At 38.3% G+C, this 22120-nt stretch overlaps 1 protein-coding gene and 2 long non-coding RNA genes across 6 annotated transcripts in view; 2 read left to right on the plus strand and 1 right to left on the minus strand.

Moving 5' to 3' along the window:
• The window catches only part of LOC145421365 (phosphatidylinositol 3-kinase regulatory subunit alpha-like), a 98372-nt gene that overhangs the window by 17762 nt on the left and 58490 nt on the right, over positions 1 to 22120 (plus strand). The gene's annotated exons all lie outside the window — the stretch shown is intronic.
• LOC145421366 (uncharacterized) lies at positions 63 to 6596 on the minus strand. Its single transcript, XR_013902700.1, has 2 exons — positions 6420 to 6596; positions 63 to 204 (listed from the first exon to the last, which is right to left on the minus strand). It is a non-coding gene; the product is annotated as an uncharacterized LOC145421366 (long non-coding RNA).
• Positions 1752 to 5774, plus strand: LOC113009057 (uncharacterized). Of its 2 annotated transcripts, none has more exons than XR_013902699.1 (4): positions 1752 to 2480; positions 2831 to 2986; positions 3439 to 3531; positions 3839 to 5774. It is a non-coding gene; the product is annotated as an uncharacterized LOC113009057 (long non-coding RNA). The 2 variants fall into 2 exon arrangements; XR_013902698.1 differs by having other exon boundaries at positions 1754 to 2480; positions 3833 to 5774.

The raw sequence follows: 22120 nt of genomic DNA on the forward strand, positions 1-22120 counted from the left end.
ACTGTGACAACAGCTTTACAATATGACATAAAAAACGCAGACATGAAACACATAAGACTAAATTCAAACTCAAATTCAAATTTTATTTGTCACATACACAGTACAACATTTAGTGAAATGCTTGTGTCCGAGCTGTGGACAGGCTGCAGACGTATCTGCGCCATTCCAGGCCTTGGTGTTATCATGGAGGGTCTAGCCAGGACCCTGGGGAGACAGAATGATACACAAGGAGAGGGACATGGAAACGAGGGACAGACATAACTAAAAATCAGACATAGAGGACAAGCGACTTACACAGGAAACAGAAAATAACACATAAAAAGGGAGCATGGATGAAACTTTAAACAAAACCCAAGTAAGACAAACAAATAATAACACTAGAACTTACCATTACTCTAATGCATCATAAGAAGTCAGACATACAAAATAAACTCAAAATGCTATTGTGTGCACCCATTTTTCCATCTGTTGCAAAATTTGGTTAAAGTGGTCATTATCTCAAAATGGATCTCCTGAGTGTCAGTTAATCTGATTGAATAATTAGACAGATATAAAAAAAATACTAAAATAAAATAAAAAATACTAAATTGACAAATTTAAATAACATTAATATGTGCACATCCTGGCAAGAGATCTAGGTTAGAATTTCCCCCAAAAATCAAGATCTCTACTGTGAGTCCAGAGATATTCAGTGGTATTCTGCCCCTGACTGACAGAGCGATTGCCTTGTCTTTGTTAGCTTTCTGCTCCTTACTTGCACTGTTGCACACGTCCATTATTTGAGCAGTCTGACCCCATTTCTCACTTTTCCTCACTCATTACCTCCATCTTTCTGTGCAGCTGTCTCTTTCATTCTTCCCTCCTCTGCTCCATTATTCAGTTCTGCTGTGCTTTCTGTCTTTAACCCAGTTTTGTTGTTTTTCATCATTTAGCCTCGACCTTCCTCTCTGTCACTCTGTCTACTCATTTTCTCTTTACACAGGAAAATCATAAAAAATAGCATACAGTGCTTTCCACCTGTTATATAGATAACATTTAAAATCGAAAGATGCTTTTTGGGGTAGATACATGTTTGTTGCATGGGGTCTCTTTTTCTATATTTGGTTGCATTCATTTGTGAATTTGTCACCCTGCATTTGAAGACCCATGCATCTTGGGCTGTGTGCCTGCTCACTGAGTACATGAGAAATTCAATTACATGCTGTTTCAGAACACACACACACACACACACACACACACACACACACATACAGAGTATAAACACTTTAAAGCTCTCTGGTTCACCTCCTTCTAGTTGAACTCCTCCTTACTTTTCTTGTTTAATAAAACACCATTCTACTATAGCACTGCCTCTAAAGGAACACTCAAAAAATGAATGAGGTGGATTGTTCAGTGTATATTAATTATTTATTTTCATTTTACTTAAAATATATGTTTTTGTTAAGTTAACATATGTTTTTCTAATCAAGTCTACGTAATTGTGTCTATTATTCAACGTACATAATACTAATGTGTTACTTGATCGCATAACATTTAAGTTAAGTCAATTAGGATCGATATACCTTGTATATCCACAAGGAGGCAGTAATGCAAAAACAGTTGTAATGAAACCGCGCAGAACAAGAAGGTTTCACGGCTTGTACCTGCTCATGCGCAAGACTTCAAATTTAACTGAAAAAGGCTGTTTTGGCGCCAAGCTACTGTTTCTTTGAGAGGTAAGACCACTTTTTTCTTTGACTATGTTGTGTAGTATCTATATGTCCAGCATGGTTATATTTTGCGTTTGTCTTACAAGACATGTTTTATCGTTTGCGTGCGCTTGTTTTACATTAGTTTTACTGGGTCCTGGACATGCTTATTTTGTGGACTGTGTAAGAAACATTTTTATTGTTTTTTGTTTTATTAAGGGATTAGCTACAGGGGTTCATGGGGTTATTCTTTCAAGGGGTTATTTTTCCATTTGCTTTCTTGGGATTCCTTTTCTGTAATCCGAGAGTCGGAAATATCGAATAGGATAGCAAGGATAGCATAAAGTGACATTTAAAATCCAAAAAGTCAAGGGCGAAAGCCACTGTGACACCATTGTTCTGCTCTATCAGTAATCTGTATTATGTAAAAATGGTCTGTAAATACAGCATGTTTCCTAGCGGAGTTATACATATCAATGTAGTTATAAATTACAGTGTGTGAAAGTACACACTTAATTTTTTTAATAAAATTATTCAAGACATATGAGTGGACAGACAATGGAGGTCGACAGACCTGGTGATAATTGCTTCTATAGAAAGTTAGCACATGGCAGTGTCAATCTCTTGCTTTTCTTCTGAGTAGTATTTTATTTAGTTGTAATTCAAACAATAATTTGCTTCTTGAAATTAAGTAATGAATTTCTTGTTTTACTTTATAAATCTCAGATCCTGCCTTTACCTGCTCCCTCCTATACTGATGTGGTGTATGTGGTATTGCTGAGCTTGTATGTGGTATGTGAACTGTTATACTTTTAAAAACAAAACTGTTTTATAAGTTAAGTTTTCTTTTGAGACCCATCCCATGCCCCTGTTATTTCTTCTCCACATCTGAACCATGGTAAAGGTTGCAGTTCAAGGGCCTGAGGCATGAAATTCTTTTCAGATCAGCTGTGATCAATATTTTTTGGAACTTGATAAATAACAATAAAAGCTGTAATGGCTCCATTAGCATTTTGTGTAAATGTTTGTGTTAAAATTATAGCTTTAATGAGGTCTTACTACATTAGTTTTAGTTTGTATATGTGTACATATAGTATGTATATTTACAGTACAGTATGTTGTGTTTGTTGACATATTTTCAGGTGGAAGCAGAATATGTGAGGATTACTACTGCTGCACATGTTCCAAGGCTTTTTACACAACTTGACCAATACACTGACCAGCTCATAAAAGTCTTCAAGAAAAAAGGAGGCGTTGCAGGGAAGAAAATTAGACAAACTTTGGCCCCAGCCACACAGGTGCGTTATTCTGTTGGTAGCAAAATATTATGGCTAATAAGATCATTTTCAAATTTAAACAGCTAGTGTATGGTAGCTGCACAGTGCACTTACATTTATATTAAGCAAGACAAAGTTTGGTACTCAAAACGTTGGAAAATTTAAATTACCTAAACATATGTAAAATCTGATCCCTTGATTTAGGTTAAACCAGAAGTGAATGTTTTTATGTTATGTTTTGAATGCAAAAAAGATGATGTATTAGTTTGTCTTTACCTCCATTATGGACATATATAATGTGGTGGAAACCCTGCCCAACAGGTTAACTATTCATGTCCATGTGATGATTAGTTGGTCTTGTGTACATGTCTATCTGTGCAGTGGCTATGTCATTCATTTTGCGTATAATGTGAGTTTCTGTCATCCTAAAGTATATCTGTTTTCTCTTCCTGTATCTCTGCCACTCTCTACAGAAGGAAACTATTGAAAAGGGGAGGGAGTGTGTCCTCAGGGCACTACCTTTTTACCTGAATGAAGACCCAAGCATCCTCTTCAAAGAATAATTGGTTGGTAATTTTAGTTTAGTTTTTTATCTGTATTAAACCAAATTTTGAATAACTAATGTTGTTGCATGTTGTAATGTTGTTGTTGTTGTAATTTGCATGGAACCTGTTTAAATGTTTTGGGAAATCTTTTTGTATACCCAAAATATTTATATTTATCGTTGAATCTGTAGTCTGAAATAGTGGCGCACTGGGGTGCATGTTCCTAATATTGTGTTTACGTCATTAAAGGGTAGCTTTGGCCCTTTTTCTTTCTTTTTTAAAATCTGGATGCCATTTTTCTATGTTTTTTCATGTGTCTAAGCTACAGCTGTTCAGAGGGAGCTGGAACAAATTACCCTTGCTATCTTTACCATCGAAAGAGCTGATGCCAGCCGATGTGGGTATAACCATCTAGTGTGTCCTGCATGACCTGGAAGACCTGGCCTCTGCATGTGCACTCTTAATGGGTGGAATATATGCACTGAATCTCAGTTAACCTCAAGACTGAAAGCTTTCTTTGAAGTACTTCAGAAGCTCTTCCTTCATCTGTATGTCAGCAGACTCTTGACCAAGGTACAGTTGCTCAAGAATACACTGAATGAATAAGCCAACCTTTAATTTGGATGATGAATGTTCTGTCAGATGGACAGAAGTTTTTCGGAGGCTGAATGGGAATAAAATGGTAATTTGTAAATGACAGATAACGGGAAAATTACATTTAAGAGAAATTTAGAACATTTTGAAAAGTTTGTAAACTACTACAATTTGAGAGATTTTACTGTTGTGGGGGGGCTAGTAAGAGACAATCAAAAGTATTGAGATTTAAAGGATTCAATTGAGAGATGATACTGCACCAGAAATGTTGAAGGGTGGTGTGTATATTAGCGTTCAAGGCATATTGTTATGAGGTGGAAATATGTTCATATTCAGTTTGTGTTACATTGCGTGCATTGTAAAGGTAATTGCAATACATACTAAAAATAAGGGTAAGTTAGGAGGTTGATCTGATATCCTCGTGTTGGTGTTGTTCCCAGATCATCATACTAAATGTTGTTCCAGGATCAACATTGCAAGTGACCAATCAGAATGTTGTGACGTCATACTTTTGCGACTTCGGGAAAAACCGGCGTAAAACAAAAAACTGTACTTAAGCTGCGTGAAACCGCCTCTGTCCGCCGATCAACTGACCCTAACCCTAACCGTAACCCTTTAATAAACAGTAAGCAGAATTGATATTGTCCTTGCAACATTGGAATTTCATAAATGCACGAATGGCTTGGCGCGCAAAAGAATAACGTCACAACAATGTGATTGGTCACTTGCAATGTTGAACCTGGAACAACATTTTCATGATGGTCTGGGAACAACACCAACACGAGGATATCAGATCATCCAAGTTGGGAATGCAGGGTGAATGTATATTTTGTGGACTTTTAAAGACGAACAATTGTTTCCATGTTAAAATGTTTACATCTGAAGTTTTTTGCCCAAACACTGGTAAAATAAATGTTGACAGTGGCAAGTGTTAAATGGTTACTGCTGTCCTGTTGCAAAAAAACTGAACGCTGACAAGCTGTTTTATTGTTAGACCATAATGTTGGCATGTTTTGTTAAAGTTTTATTTGGGATGGTGATGTGATTTTCTTTGATTGCTAATATCAGTGGACTATTTATTATTATTATTATTATTATTATTATTGTTGTTGTTGTTACATAAAAATTTTTTAAATTGTGGCTGTTGAGGTGGACACTTCACTTTGCATTGTTAAAGGAAAGCACTTCATTGGCATTGTGTTACTGGACTGACCCTGAGCAATCATTGCAAATAGCAACTTTGCTATCCATTTTAGACACTAAAAGAAAAAAACACTCACAGACCTTACTAGCATCACATGTGCATAACTCAAGTGTCATCTTATCAATGTGTTATGTGATCTTCAATGCGTTTTTTTTCCTTCTATTTCTGGTAGATACAGACATTTAATTTAAAGTCTTGATGTTGCATCTGTCTACATACTGTTAATTACTAACCCTAATGAGCTGTTGTGTTTTATTTTGGACTGGGTTTACACTAATGCTCACTGAATGTGTTGGCAATAAAAGAAATTTTAAAAAATAAGTTGGATGTACTTAATTCATTTGTGTGGAACCTGTTGACAAAATAGATTTATGTAAAACTAATTAATAAAGCACAAGGTGGCTGAAAATATAATATTTGAATTAATCTAACTTAAATTTAACATTTTACTGCCACAAATAAGAAATGTGTTGAAGTAACTAATCTAAACTATCTAACCTGAAAATATATCATCTATGTTCATACAACATAACTTGATTTAGTTAGTCTTAAATATGTCTTGTTAATCTTAAGTAGTTTTTTTTAAATTAGATGAACTAAAGATTTTTGCTTTAAACTAACATAATTCAATTTCGTGGAACCTGTTGACAAAATAATTTTAAAGTCAACGTTTCATTTTTTTGAGTGAATCACTCTCTTTTGTATCCTTTTCTTCTTCAATTCTCCCTTGCCCTCTTATCTAATCTTACCTCCAAGTTGTTTTCTCTATGGGAAATTTTGTTATATATCCCACATATTATATATCTTTAGAGTATTTCGAAAGCCCCCTATGCTCACTTTTTCCTCTCTTCCTTCCAATGCTGCTGTTACTCATGATTGTATTTCTCATTTTCCCCTGTATTCAATTGTAGAAATAATAACCAGACTTGACTTGCTTTTAGAACTGAAAAAGGCAGCAGCAATAAATAAATAAAAACGCTTTGAACCCCATGAGAGCAGTGTCTTTGTGTCTCCCTCACTCACTTATCATTCATTCCACATCTTTCAGTGTTTTTGATCTGTGGGTAATTCCAAAATTAATGCTTGAGTGATTTTTTTTTTTTATCATGACCTTCATGGATCTGGGTGGAAACCATCACACTTCCATTCCAGTGAGAGGCTTGATGACAGTGCCGATAGCCCCGTGCTCATGGCAGACAGCAAATCTCCTCAAATCCAGAGTCAGTTAAGGGTGATGTTTCGCTCAAAAGAGTCCAGAAACACAGCTAAAACTCTAAAAACTTGACAGCAGAGAGACAAAGAAAATGAGAAAGATATTAGAAAGGGATTGACATGAGAGAAGATCTTCATGGACTAAAAATGCTCAACTCCTGCTCTCCACAACAGGGCCCATCACTATCAAATACTAGAGTAAGTAAGCGGGAGATGACAGGAGCGTGACGAGGACAGAGGAACTATCGCTTGCTGCAATCACTGTCACAGTGAGAGTCAGGAATAAAGAATAAAAGTGTCAGAGCCCACTAGATGCAGGGTTAAAATTGCTGTCTTTAAACAGTCACAGAGTGTCAGAGTAGTATTTGTCTTCTAAAGGCCTTTTTTCACTTCTTTTCTAGCTTCTGCCTTTTACTTCACAGTCTCAAAGTTGTGGAAATAACCACAATAAATTATAGTGTTTTAGGAGTAATTAGTATTCTTTTACTTTATTCTTTTTATATAATAGATGCTTCTTTTTAATACAGATTTATATTTTGGATATTATTTTTATTTTAATGTACTAAATATATTCTGTTATTAAATTCTGTTGTCACATCAAATGATTCTAATAGGAAAGACGTGTGGTTGTCTCAGCATGTTTGTTTTGTGTTTATTATTATTTTCAGAAATAAATGAACAAAAAAGTGAAACTCTAGTAGCTGAATGTTTTGTCAGAAACTGTTAACACAATATAACTTGCATCCATGCATTTTCTTTGCTTACTGCCTGTACACCATGGATCGATTGCCAGTCACTACCAATACAAGTTACACTTTCAAGGTACACACAGTGAGCCCACAGGTACAGAGATAACATACAAACTACAGAGAGGTCCAGGCATTTCTATAAACCATTCAGAACACAGTTTGTTTCCTTGGACTCTTTAGACAAAGAAATCTGCCCAATCCAGCATTAAAAAACAAGCAGGGCCCAACCAGACCAGCAGCTTGTCAAACTGGTGCATTGAATAAGCAAACTGTTAGACTTCATTTATCTTGTGTTAGTCTACACAGAACTTTATAGACTAATGTCTGTGGAGGTTCTCAGTCATCCAGGTCATTGTAGTCTAACGAGCTTGGAAAGAAAAGCGTCTGGACTTCTTTAAGTTGCTTAAAGACGTTTCGTGTCTCATCTAAGAAGCTTCTTCAGTTCTAAGGTCAAATGGTGAAGACTGCCAAATTTAAGCCCTGTGGGAGTGTCCCACAGAGGGACAATGTCAAGGTAGACTAATCTTCAAACTAATCTGTCTTCATGTCTAGAACTAGTGAGACTGGTCTATTACTCCAATCTCCAGTATAGCAACCAATTTGTTTTGAATCACTTTTTTGTCTTCAGGTAACCTGTAGGGCTGTGAATACACCGTCACACCTGGGAAAGTTTCAGTGTGGTGTCATAGAGGGTGGTATGGCCTGGCAGTGAAGAGAGCAAATTGCTCTCTGGGCTGGCGTTTCATAGCCACCTAAAAGGTGTGAGGCGGAGATATCAAAAATGTTTTGAATTTGGCACGTCAGGCCTCAACTTTGTGTAGCAATTCAATTCAATAAAATTTTATTTATTTAGTGCCAAATCACAACAGCAGTCACCTCAAGGTGCTTTATATTGTACAGTAGATACAGAGAAAAACCCAACAATCATATGACCCCCTATGAGGAAGCACTTTGGCGACAGTGGGAAGGAAAAAAATTCCTTTTAACAGGAAGAAACCTTTCGGCAGAACCAGGCTCAGGGAGGGGCGGGGCCATCTGCTGCGACCGGTTGGGGTGAGAGAAGGAAAACAGGATGAAAGACATGCTGTGGAAGAGAGACAGCACCACCTCATAATCCACATTTCCCACTTACCATACAACCACAAAGAGTCCTTGCCAATTGATGACTTTGAGTTAGAAGAAGGAAGTATTACAAGTCCTTTGGCTCCTGGTGTGAATTGTCTGTGTCTAACCCCTCTGTTAGGTACTGCTGATGTTCCAGGGCCTGGAGCAAATTCTCCTTTGATGATTTTACCAGTGTGTGAAATTTTGTGCTCTGGTCCAGTACGCACTGCATATTGTTTTTACCTGGACTTGGACCTTCCTCCCAGCTGTCTTTAAGCACATCCCTCTTATGGTTTCCTGCCAGACAGCACTTTGAAGGGAGAAATCAACAATATTCAACATTTGGACACCACGGCTCCAGCTGCTAGGCCCAAGGCTGGAGCCCACCAAAACAACTCCCTGATAACGACTGTGTGATGACTATTCTTCCCGTCCCATGAAGGCCACCTGGGTTGGCTGGCAGACTGTTTACTTAGACTGATAGAGCGAAGGACACTGTCTCCGCTGAACTATGGACACGCACACACATACACATACACTTACACTGATAGGCACTCACTCATCCCCCCTCCCTTTCCAACGCCTTCGATGCTTGTTTCCGGCGAGGGAACACGGCGGGTCTGTGTGCCGCGCTGGAATGATAACACCTGCGTGGTGTGCTTGGACCAAGTCAGCAGAGTCCAGCTGTTGCCAGTAAGGTTACACAGGGTTCTTTTTATGTACTTCTGAACTGCAAGCATCATGGTTTTCGTGGAGTATGAAGTAAATCATGGTCATTTATAGTGGCTTTTAGCTTAGAAGACTGTCCTCAATACATAACTACAAGGACTTGAGAATGACTCAACAATGAACTATAGCTTCATCTTACTTTACATTAAGGACTTTTGGCTATTTTTGCAATGTAACTCACTGAAGAATGATATCTCTTCATGCCTGCGATGCTGCTTGAAAAGTTATGTAATATCTTTCCCATTCCTTTCTCTATCCTAAAAGCTCTCTTCATGTAATCTCTTCCTCTCCAATACACGCACACACACACAGAGAGACAGACAAACAAACACTTTGTCAGTGCAGCTTTGGTGGCTGAAAGCTTTTTTCTGAATCTTGCTGCACCAGTAGCGCATTTTCCCTCTCAAAGAAGAACGTGGCTGCCACAAAAGATCAAACACACTGGCTCATTCCTGCAACGCTGGCAAGAAGCCAGTGGTGGGTGGTGGTGTGGTGGGGGTTTTGGAGGACACGAAACAGCCTGGTAGTATCCAGGCATAAGACTGGTATAAAAATGTGTGTCTGTGCAGTGTTGAGCTTTAAGCCTGCAGGAGAGAATGCCACAATGATTAGGATTGCAGTTTAAATTTAGAAATGTAGAAATGGGGAACCTGCTCCCTGGTGGTTCGTAGTTTTTTCATTCGGCTGAAACCAAAGCAGATAACTTCCAAAAATGGTACAGAGGGGCTGTGGCCCAGTTTCAGGGATTTAATCACAGACACAGCTATGCATGTTGCTGAATTCAACACAGGGATTTTGGGGGTGGGTTGGAAGAAGAATTATTGAAGTCTGGGAGCAATGAAAGTGAGAAAAAAAAATCAAAGACAAACTCAAGTGTGAGAAACCAGGGCAAAGCAACACAGAATCTTAATTGTCACAGTTAGTACTATCCCCACTTGTCTTCTTTGGATATGCTTTGCTGGGCTTTAGAATTGGGGAACCTATACATAAGCTTGTCTTTACTGTCTTTTATTTAGTTTTACTTCCCCCCTTTCTTAATAATAATATATTACTTTAATTTATATTGTAAAAGGTAAGAACTCTCCAATAATACAGAGAAAACAGAGACAACCCCAACAATCAGATGACCCCCTATAAGCAAGACAGTGGGAAGGAAAAGCTCCCTTTTAACAGGAAGAAACCTCTGTGATCAGAGTTATTTTCTAATAGTTTTTTATTTTTCATTTAATTCTAATTTTAGTTTGTTGTCAGTTTATTTTCTGTAAGTTACCCAGACAATATTTAGTTTTCAGTTAAAAAGTTTCAGTCTTGTTTTAATGTCAGTTTTAGTTTTTTTTTAGTTTAGTTTAGTTTTTTTTTATTGTTACCATATGGAGAGCTTATGCCATGTGTGGAGGTTTGGGAGAATTAGCACAGGTGTAAACAATAAAAACAAACACTTTTTGACATACTTTTTGAAAGCAGTTGACTCGTAGTCCTGTAGACATTCAGAGTCTCAGGCAGTTGTGGCAGTTGTCATTGTCACGGAGCAACAAACATGCATACATAGATACACAGGCAACACCTGAAGTTGGTAATTCCCATCTGTTCATTGTGATAGTATGGTATTAGCACAGAGCTAAACCTTAGAAAATCCTGGTTTATCGCATCCCACATTATCCTCAAGTGCACACAGATGTTTAGACAGACACAGCAGTCACTGCAATTGTCTTCAGTGGAGGTAAGATCTGGGGGTGGGGGATCAAGTCAGCTCGGTGGTTTATGTTTCTAACCACATAACATAGATATCAATAAATACTGGACGCTAATAAATAACATTAAAAAAAGGAAAGTAATAAAGGCTGTTGTAAAAACCACGGCACTCATCAAAATAGCAAAACAAACACACAAAAACATTTTCTTCTACTATATTTGGCAGATATTTCTCACGTAAAGCATACCAATGAAAAAAGGAGGATTATATCCTCAAATCCAAAATACAATTATAATTTGCAATATTTTTGCAGGAAATGTTATATATCGATACTAATACTTTTAGTCTTGGAAAATACATTCATTCACCAAAAGCAAATGATGCAGAAAAATATTTTAGTCTACAACCAAATTGTGATTATATCGCTGCAAAGACTCAACATTCTCGACATTGAGCAGCTGTTGCAGCAATGTTCACTAACAATGGAGGCATTAAATCAGTCAGCACAGGATTGTGTTTTTGTGTTCATCGGGAATTGCCAGACGGAGACGGTGAATGAGTTAAGCTTTTCAAAAGTAAACTAATCTGGTTTTTAATTAGCCAGGCACAACGTTAAGCTGAAGATAATTTCACTATCATTTCTTGAACCCCCCTCAATTAATTAGTTACCTGCCCCTCTTTTTAAATTTTCTAATCTAATAAATATTTGCAGTCTGTAGTTTTGCTTAGTGATGGCAGAAGCATTTAATCACACACACAGACACAGAGCTCAAAGGTGACATGATATTGTCCAGTTTTCTGTTTAATGCAGCAGATCAGCTTTCTGCTGTTGCTTTTTAAATTGGATTAATGATTGAAAGAAGTTCTATTTATAAAAACTGCTGATGCAGGTCATGGGCTGACAGTGCAATGCTCAAATCCTACATTCCCACCTTCCCTGGAGTATGTCACAGTCTGATGGCTTCCTATACAGGTGGGGGTAGCACTGATTAGATACCATTAAGGTAACTACAGCTAACATCTATTGACCGCAGGCCAACTGTAATGCTAGGTTTTCTCCTCTATTTATGTGTGTGTGTGTGTGTGTGTTTGTATGATAGATGGGGGGATTAAATGTCTTCACATAGCCATATTGTTGGGACCCACCTCCATGTTTTGGTTTTGCTATAAAGACGCCAACTAAGGTTCAGACAAACTTTAAGATGTTTTGTAGCTAAATTTAGTAATAGTGAAATTCATGTTTATCAGGTGATTTAAATACACCACAATATATATCGGTCTGACAGAGACAAATCAGGAGAATATTATTATCATTATTATTCCATTTCTTTAACTAATTTATTAATTAATTGTAACGCCAGGCTGCACCTATTTTTCAACGTCTGCTCAATGTCTAGTGTAAACGTCCATAGGACCTCCGTGTATGGGCTATTTATAGTCTAAATGTGGTTGTTGTGGACGTCTTTTCAAAGTCAAACTTACACTCATTTTAGATGTCGTCTTTATAATGGTTTTACATCTATAGGCTCTGTAATCCCATGTCTTCAGAGGGTGGAGGGCGCATGTTTTCTTTACAGAAATAGTTATGTGTTAAAGAATAATGCACCCAGTCCAAACTTCAAATGTTGAACATTGCATTCAAAGAGAAGAATATGATGAGAGAAATAATAATAATGGATTGGATTTATATAGCGCTTTTCAAGGCACCCAAAGTGCTGTACAATACCACTATTCATTCACACACTGGTGGAGGCAAGCTACGGTTGTAGCCACAGCTGCCCTGGGGCAGACTGACAGAAGCGAGGCTGCCATATCGCGCCATCGGCCCCTCTGGCCAACACCAGTAGGCGGGAGGGTAAAGTGTCTTGCCCAAGGACACAACGACCAGGACAGAGAGCCCGGGGATCTAACCGGTGACCTTCCGGTTACAGATCCGCTTCCCAACCCCCTGAGCCATGGTCGCCCCGCTACGTTTATGTTAAATAACAATTTAACATAAACCAGTGACACACACAGTGATAATGGCCGAAACACCCGATGAATCCAAGGTCCACTACTGACGATGTGTCCCAAATTTTAAAATGATAATCTAGATCAGATCTCTAATCCCTAAACCTAACCAAGGAAGGAAAATGGCAGATTAACCTGGGTAAAAGACCGAAAGTTGAGGCACACGACGCTGTGTGCTGCTGGCAATATTTCTGGGCTGCCTTTCCTCATAACAGCCATCCCTCAAGAGTCTCTCCATCTAAAGCAATGCATTATCAGGGACCATAACATGTAGTCCTTTTTACTGAATCGGATTGAAGTCTAGGTTGTGTCATGGTTGGACATCCAAATTGTGGACTAAGTTTGGACATCATGTAGGTGTCCAGAATTGGTCATGGACCACCTGACCCAATATAGATATGATCTGCATGTCTATCCGACATCCATTGTTTAGTGGGTATTCTCTTCGACAATACACACTGCCTGAATCAAACTGTGTGATTTGCCTTCAGTTGATGTAGATCAGATGTAGATAAAATCAGGCCTGATTCTGAGTTATCTACATCAGCGTGGAACACATTTGCATAATATACACATTGTGAAGCTTGTTGCTCTTTTTAGTTACTTTCCTTAAGGCCAAGTCTAAAAGGCCAAATCTAAAAGACTTGGCCTTGAATGAAGTACACAAATGCTGTATTTTTGGCATGAAGTTTAAACACCAGTTTTCATACACTCCTGGCATCTAAGGAACTGATGATCTAGTTGATTAGTATTAGTTTTGATGGCAACAACCTTACAATAACTGCACATTCCTTGGTGATGGCTTCTTAATAGGGTTATTTGGCTAATTAGTTTTGATCATTTGCCAAGGTTTCACAATAATCTCAAAACAGCAGTAGAACTACTTTTGACTGTCCTTTGCCACAACACATATCTCTGCATGTTTTGATTTTTACACCAGATGTCCTTCCTGATATAACCCCAAAGAGAGTTTTGTCTCCTGCTGGAATCTGAAACTAATATAATGTGCTTTTATGTTGCCATGTGTTCTATAGTTACACTTCATTAACAAAATGTGATTTTTCTTTTCTTTTTTTAAATTAATTTATTTTTTGATGGCATGGTGGGGCAGTGGTTAGCACTGTTGTCTCAAAGCAAGAATGTGCTTGATTCAAATCCACCATCTGGCACAGCCCTTTCTGTGTGGAGTTTGTATTTTCTCTGTGGGTACTGTGGCTTCCTCCCACAGTACAAAGAGACAGTAAGTGGGCTTAGATTAACTCATAAATTGCCCAAAGGTGGGAGTGTAATAGGTTGTCCATCTTTCTGTGTTAGCCCTGTGGTGGACTTGTGAGCTATACAAGGTATATCCCATCTATTCCCCTATACCTGTTGGGATAGCCTCCACTCCCTTTTTATTCTTAGACAATGAAAATTCCTGGTTCCTGGAATAGGACTTTCTTGCTGAGCCTAGACCCGAGCAGCTTAGCTGCTTACCAGAAGAGCTTGAATAGAAAACAACTGAACTTCCTTAAGTTTTTTAAACATATTTCATGTATCATCCAGGAGACTTCTTCAGTTCTAAAATCAAAAGTTGGAGAACACCAGTTTATTAAAACATATAGTCAAGATTGTCCCTTAGTGACACTTAATCATTTCCATCATCACATGAGAAATTTGAATCCATGAATGCATTCATGGATTTGTGACTTCAGCTCGTTGTTGCTCCTTCCAAGTTGGAAAGCACCGCAATCTTACTTTCGTGGCTCAAGAGTTTGGAGTTCGCCTTGTAATCAGAAGCCCCAGCTTGGACAGTCTCAGTTGCTTTCTTTTCTTTCTTTTTTTATCTTCACCCGTTGCCTACTGGTGGTGGTCAGAGGGCTCGGTGGCACCAGTGTCTGGCAGCCTCGCCTCTGTCAGTGCGCCCCAGGGTGGCTGTGGCTACAATGTAGCTTGCCATCACCAGTGTGTGAGTGTGTGTGTGAATGGGTGGATGACTGCATATGTAAAGTGCTTTGGGGTCCTTAGGGACTAGTAGCGACTAGTTCTCTCTCAGCTCTCTCAGCTTCAGGCGTATTTAGACGCGAACAACATTGCAGAGAAATTTCAGTCTGCCTTTAAGCCACGGCACAGCACTGAAACGGCCTTGCTTAGAGTTCTCAATGACCTATTTGTAAGCACTGACTCTGGACGCTCTGTGGTCCTGGTTTTATTGGACCTTTCCTCTGCTTTTGATATGGTTGATCATAACATTCTTCTACTAAGACTTGAGCATACTGTGGGTATAAGAGGCACTGCCCTCAACTGGTTTAAATCTTATCTTGCTGACAGGTCTTTTTCGGTTAATTTGGGTAACTTCTCATCTTCCTCGGTACCTGTACGCTGTGGTGTGCCTCAAGGATCTGTATTAGGCCCTATTCTCTTTTTGCTATATCTGCTCCCTCTTGGAGCAATTTTTGAGAAGTATAATATTGCCTTTCATTGCTATGCTGATGATATACAGATTTATTTTGAGATTACTGACGATCTTGCTATGTCTTTTCACTATTTTTGTGAATGCATGCGTGAGGTTAAAGGTTGGTTCAAGAGTAATTCTCTTGTCCTGAACGAAAAGAAAACGGAGATCGTGGTGTTTGATAGTAAAATCCCCCGCGACCAACTGTGTACTGCTCTGATGCCTTTTGCTAGCTCTCCTTCTGATTATGCCAGTAATTTGGGCATACTACTGGATAGCTCGCTTAAATTTGACAAGCAAGTGTCTGCTGTTGTGAGGTCTAGTTTTAATCAGCTGCGCCTCATTTCTAAGCCTAAGCGCTATATTCCGCACATTGACCTGGAAAAACTAATTCACGCATTCGTGACTTCCAGGTTGGACTACTGCAACTCTCTTTACATTGGCCTTTCCTCCACCCTTCTCGTTAGATTGCAGACTGTCCAGAATGAGGCGGCACACCTTTTGACAGGTAGCGTGGAAGTTTTCTTCCATCACTCCTGTTCTTGCTGGCTTGCACTGGCTTCCAATTAAATACCGTATTCAATTTAAAATATTACTTTTCACCTACAAAACCATTAATAATTTGGCACCGAGCTACCTCAATGAGCTTCTCAGGTTACACACTCCTGTCAGAGCACTTAGATCTGCTACCCAAATTCTTCTGGAGCAGCCTCGTTCTCGGCTGAAGTCTCGCGGTGTAGCTGCCCCGGTCTTATGGAACAACCTTCCTGTTGCTATCCGGGCGTCTGACTCTATGCCACTGTTTAAATCACGGCTGAAGACTTATTTGTATAATCTTGCCTTTCCACCTAGTTAACACTTGGTGTGCGTTGGTACATTTTTATCCGTTATGCTTGTGAACTACTTTTATATCTTATGATTGTCAAGGTTTTTATAATTGATACGTGCCGGGTACTTTCTCTTTTCCCTCCCTTCTCCCTTTTTCTATTTTATTTTTGTCCAGCACCTTGGTATACCCTTAGTTTTTTAATGTGCTTTATAAATAAAGTTTTTTATTATTATTATTATTGGTAAAGTGCTATACAAATACAGGCCATTTACCATTTACTTCATCGAGTAAAGCTTCTATCACAGCCATATGTAGAGTTGTGTAATTTTACAACACAGCACATCACCATTATGATGAGTTTAATGTCCACAGTTTGACTTCCAAACCATATTTTTCCATATATTACTCTACATTATCAGCTCTTACTTGCATGAACAGCATTCTCATAATGCATGGCACTGGTGATGTCATGATCTCAAGCTGTATATAGTTAACTGCATTTTTTAACTGCCTACAAGGTATTGAACAAAAATCTGCTGTTGTCACATCTCTCTCTCTTATTGTTATTAAACCAGGTCTTTCCTATTAATATTCAGGAATGAATCAGTATGTCTCCTAAATGATTCTTCATCTTTGATGTTATTTTCTGACATTTAAAAGATGTGATGAGGGTATACCATGTGCAGTGTTGGGGAGTAACGGAATACATGTACCAGCATTACATATTTAAAATACAAAGTATGAGCAACTGTATTCCATTACAGTTACCGTTTAAAAAGGTGGTATTCAGAATACAGTTACTTTGTTGAAATAAATGGATTACATGGCGGTTATTTCCAGTTTCATATGTTAGGCTATGCCCTATTTTTGGTAATTCCACACCGGTGGAAACCCAAACAAAACATGCAATAAGAGGCTCTAATGCCTGTGTCTCAATCTCGCACCCCATGTCACCTCTACTTGCGGCACAATGACGTGAAGAAATATCTTTTTTTAATTATTCAAAAAATGATTTAATATGAAGGCAATAGGCAGAGTGTTACAGGTATAGCCCTGAATAATGTAGCCTCATGGGCAGTGCAGTCCGTACTGCTACGTTATGTGTCTGTGAGCGCGAGGGGAGGAGAAAAAGGAGAATCTAAAAGTACGACTTGTCATCAAGCAGAAACGGGAGATGGAAGCATGTAAATATAATAATAACCACTGCAGCCGAAAACAGTGCCTGACGAGCCCAGTTGTAAGTAAGCTATTAAGACTAGAGATGGACCGATCCGATATTACGTATCGGTATCGGTCCGATACTGACCTAAATTACTGGATCGGATATCGGAGAAAAATAAAAAATGTAATCCGATCCATTAAATATCACGAAAGCACCTCACAAAACTTGCGACACGCCGTAACTCACCTCAGAACGTTAGCACGTCGGAGCAGTATGCATCACGTGATAGAGCGGCTGTGGCATGCAGGACCGGTCGGTGGTCTGGATAGCATTTGGAGCTTCGCTAGCAACCCGGCATTTCATCTCCGACAAAGTTATCCCGAGAGAAGTAAAGCAAGTGTGTAAGTCCATCTCTGAATGTTTGTAAAGCATTCCTGCATTAAGCTTAACAAGCGATATATGGAGCGACTGCCTCTTCTTGCTGCTACTTCAATCATGAAACTGCTTAACGATCAGCTGATCGGCTTTTCTGTCGCGAGTCCGTGTCTCTAGTTTGCTTTTGGCCCACTTTGCACCAGAAAGAGGAAACCAGCGGCTGAACAACAGCAGCACGTTTAAGCTTGATCAGCTGTTGTTAGAATTTATTTAATATTACTTTCTACTCCAGGATCTTTTTCTACGTAGCTGACGCTGGTAACTGTGCAGGGGCGGATCTAGCAAAGTTTAGCCAGGGGGGCCGATAGGGCATTAACAGGGAAAAGGGGGCACAAAGACATACTTTTCTTTCTTATTCTCATTTAAAATGTCGAGCTTTTAATAAATAATTATCTGACACCCAAAGTTTTAATTTGATGCAAAATGAATAGAAGTCCATTACTGTATATAGTAACTATTAAGTCTAATATATATATACTGTATATACCCTAGTAAGCTATAGTACTTTTTCCTTTGGGAAGGTACCATCTGTGCAGTCTGCAATTCTGTTGAAGAAAGATGTTGAATCTATTTAATATTTCTTGAAAAATAATTGATTTCTGTGCATTTTTTTTCACACTGCATCAAATTAAGGTTGATTACGTCGATTAAGCATCATGAGGTGGAGCGTGAGGGGTGGTTCCCTATTTTTTATTTATTTATTTTTGTTGTTGCTGGGAGTTGGAACCCTATTAGTTAGGTTGCTTAATATTTATGCTAAGTACTCTTTAAAATACCAGAATAGGGAGGATGGTGCAGGTTTAAGTTTATTAGATTGATCAGTATTGCTGAACTATGAAATATTTTTTTTTGCATACAGGTATAACAGAATAGCTTTAGTGTAGTTGTTGTTTTAAACTTGAGTATGAACTTATACAAAATGCAGCAAGATATTTAAAAAATAGCTTTGTTGATTAAAAAACACTATATCGGATTCATATCGGTATCGGCAGATATCCAAATTTATGATATCGGTATCGGACATAAAAAAGTGGTATCGTGCCATCTCTAATTAAGACTCGACTGTACATTGTGTTTGTGTTTTCCTCTGAAACAATAAGTTCTTTGGAGCTTCTTTTCTTCTGTCTCTCGCTAGCAAAGTTGACCCAGAGAACAAAGTAAAGCTAGTTTTCAGCTACGAGCCCGACACGGAGCCCGACACGGAACCCGAGGTATTAGCCAGAGGTCCCTTTACTACGGTTCAGAGCCGCGGACCTGTTTTATACATGCATGGAATAGTTTTCTATACAAGATCGCTGCAAAAAGTGCAGCCTTACCTAATGTCCACCCTACTGTTACTCATTTTATATTAAGATTTAAAAATCTAGTTGCTATTGGTATGGTGAGTAACCTTCAGTAATAGTAATAAATCACACAGCAATAGTAAATTCATGTAGTTGTCAAAAGCATGATAATATATTAAGTAATCCAAAGTATTCAGAATACGTTACTCTCATTGAGTAACTTAACGGAATACGTTACAAAATACATTTTAGGGCATTTATTCTGTAATCTGTAGTGGAATACATTTTAAAAATAACCTTCCCTATACTGACCATGTGACGGCATATGGTGTTTATGTGATTTTCCTTTAGGTGGGAGGATTTGTTGTTTGGTTGTTTTTTTCTTTATTCTGAAAGGGCAGCAGTGTTTCTTGATATCTTATCAGTCAGTCAGCATGTGTCATGCTTTCATATATTGGAATTCACAGTATTTCCAAATAGATAAGCAATGCAGTCTGAGCTTTTGGTTTATCTCACATAGGTAACCCTGTCTGAGACACACACGCATACACATACACACACACACATACACATATGCAGGATAGAGCATGGAAATCAAATTACTGTTAAGTGTTTCCTGAAAAATACTTTGTGAATTTATATGCCTGTGGTAGCACTTCACGTTCCCCACATTACATGTATGTTTATGAATATGTGGGCGTGTTTCTATATATTTAATTTATATGTAAATAAGGAATGGCATCTGCAGTGGGCACACACATTAATTGCAGAGATGTCTGCTAGCATGCGATGTCTCAGTGGGTTTGACGTCACGGAAAAAGATTTGTGTGTGTGTGTGTGTGTGTGTGTGTGTGTGTCTGCGCGCTACACAGAGATAGAGGACAGAGCAAATAGGTTTGTGTTCACCAAGTCCAATTAATGTTATCAGTTATGCAGCACAGTCTTAACAAAAGGAACTGCTCTGGAATATTTAACCCTCTCAGGCTCAAATTGAGTTTTTGTTGCTAATGCACAAAAGAATACCTGCAGTGGTACTTCTGAGTAAAAAATACTCATAAAATATGTATGTGGGGTAATCAGGTTGTTAGCTTTTAACTGTTGCAAATCTGCAACGCCTGCCTTGAGAGGGTTAACAAGCTGGTTGACTAATGCCTATGTGTACCGAGACTTGTGCTTTATTGCAAAACCGGACAATGGCTGTTTTTAGTTGATATTTTTGGCTGATATTGGCCTACAACAGATATAGTTCTCAACAGCTGTACTGTTAAGAAAGAAAAAGCAAAAGCAATGACAAAATAAACAAATAAACAAATACTTTTTTATTGTTACCTTGTACAGGACATTACATAGAAAGATAGGGGGAACATGTCTGAACAGAGGCTGTCTTCGCAGTAAGATGGTAAATACAAGGATATCAGCAGACATTAAAGCTCCCTTGCACTCTGTATTCAAACCTGCCCCATCAGATGGCCTACTTTTGCTAAAGGATTAAAACATAAAGGAATTTGTAAGACTGTCTTATTTTAATACTTTGTGAAAATAAATAACTAATCAGTATAATCAGCTGCCTCTTCAGTGTTATGGAACCGAACCACTTCTCCACTTGCCACAGGATGTGGTTAGCTCATTTTTCTACTCATCTCTAGATCAGAAAAATTGCTATAAACTGTAGTCCAAGACTATGGAATTGGAGTTTGTAAAGAATGGTGACATTGATCACAGTTAGGGCTGCTCGATTATGGCAAAAATGATAATCACGATTATTTTCACTGAAATTGAGATCTCGATTATTTGACGATATTTATTTAACAATAACAATGTATTGAATAATGACTTTAAAGATTGTCAAAAAAATAATATAAAATAGTGTGCAAATACTGATAACAGTGCAAATGCTTGCAATATAAAAAATAAATAAAAAATGTAAACATCTATGTTTAGTGAACTTTGCAGTGTTGCTCTGTGGTGCAGCTAAGACACCGTAGTAGTTTACACACTATGTCTACTTGATCCACGTCTGACTCCGCGAACCCATAATGTTTCCAAACCACTGAAGTTTTTTTTTTACCTCTGTTTTCAACCAACGGCAGTCACTCTCCTCTCCAAATAACTTCTGCTTAGCTTTCCGAGCTTCCCTCAGGTCCTCTTAATTGTTGTGACACATGTTCGAAATGCAGAGAGGTGCGCGAGAGTAAAGCATGAGGGAGGGGCTAATAATCGGCTCAGTCATTTTTAATGATCGTTGAAAGCCCAGATCGTAATCGAGATTAAAATTCGATTAATTGAGCAGCCCTAATCACAGTAATAGAAATGTGGACGGTGTGCCAGGAGACACAGCGGGGGGGAAAAGGCCAGAGTTAGCTGTTTAGCAGTGTCCTATCAGATTAGGACCAAAAGGTTTTACGGATCAGCCCGTGTTTCCATCATTTCCAAACAATACTGTGAGGTGTAAAGAGACCTACTTTATAAATCACATTTATTGATATTCGTACACATGCATGTGATCTGTATGAGATTCTACTGTATGTATGAATCACATATACAGTAAGCCACTATTTGGAAACTCAAACATGCAGGTCTCCATAGACAGTGCTGTCTGAGCATTTTTGATCATGCAAATATCCATGTAAGTGTCATAAGTAGTTGCATGTATATTTATGCAGACATTATGTGTGGGGAGGCTAGTTGGTGGGTCTGTGCGCATTTATCTTTTCCCCGCTGCCACTTAAGAGGCAACACAGAGACAAAGCTCTAACTCGAGTGCTTTGATAAGGTTTAAACAGAAATTATGACTAATATCAGGAGTGCACTTCCTTCTGACCCTTCACCATTGAGTTTGGCATGGGAGGAAAATATGAAGCTGGGAGTAACAGCTATATAATACAACAATTAAAAACGTTTTTTCCTTACTTATTCAAAATATTGTCTGAGCTTATTTGTTTGCTTGTGTTAATTAAATTAATTAATTAACTGGATGGGTGAAAAAACTTCTTGGAATTCTTGGGATCTGGAAATATCTTCATAACAATGTTGTGTTTCTTAAATTACTCCTCAGTTTTCTATATACATATCAAAAAGAAACATCTTATTATCAAAGAGCTTTAAGCCCACAGCTGTTCACCAGGGAGTTTCACATGGTTGCTTCTCTGTCCATTAACTTTTAACGAGTTCA

This window comes from Astatotilapia calliptera, chromosome 17 (genome assembly GCF_964374335.1).
Source record: "Astatotilapia calliptera chromosome 17, fAstCal68.1, whole genome shotgun sequence".
Taxonomy (NCBI): Eukaryota; Metazoa; Chordata; class Actinopteri; order Cichliformes; family Cichlidae; genus Astatotilapia; species Astatotilapia calliptera.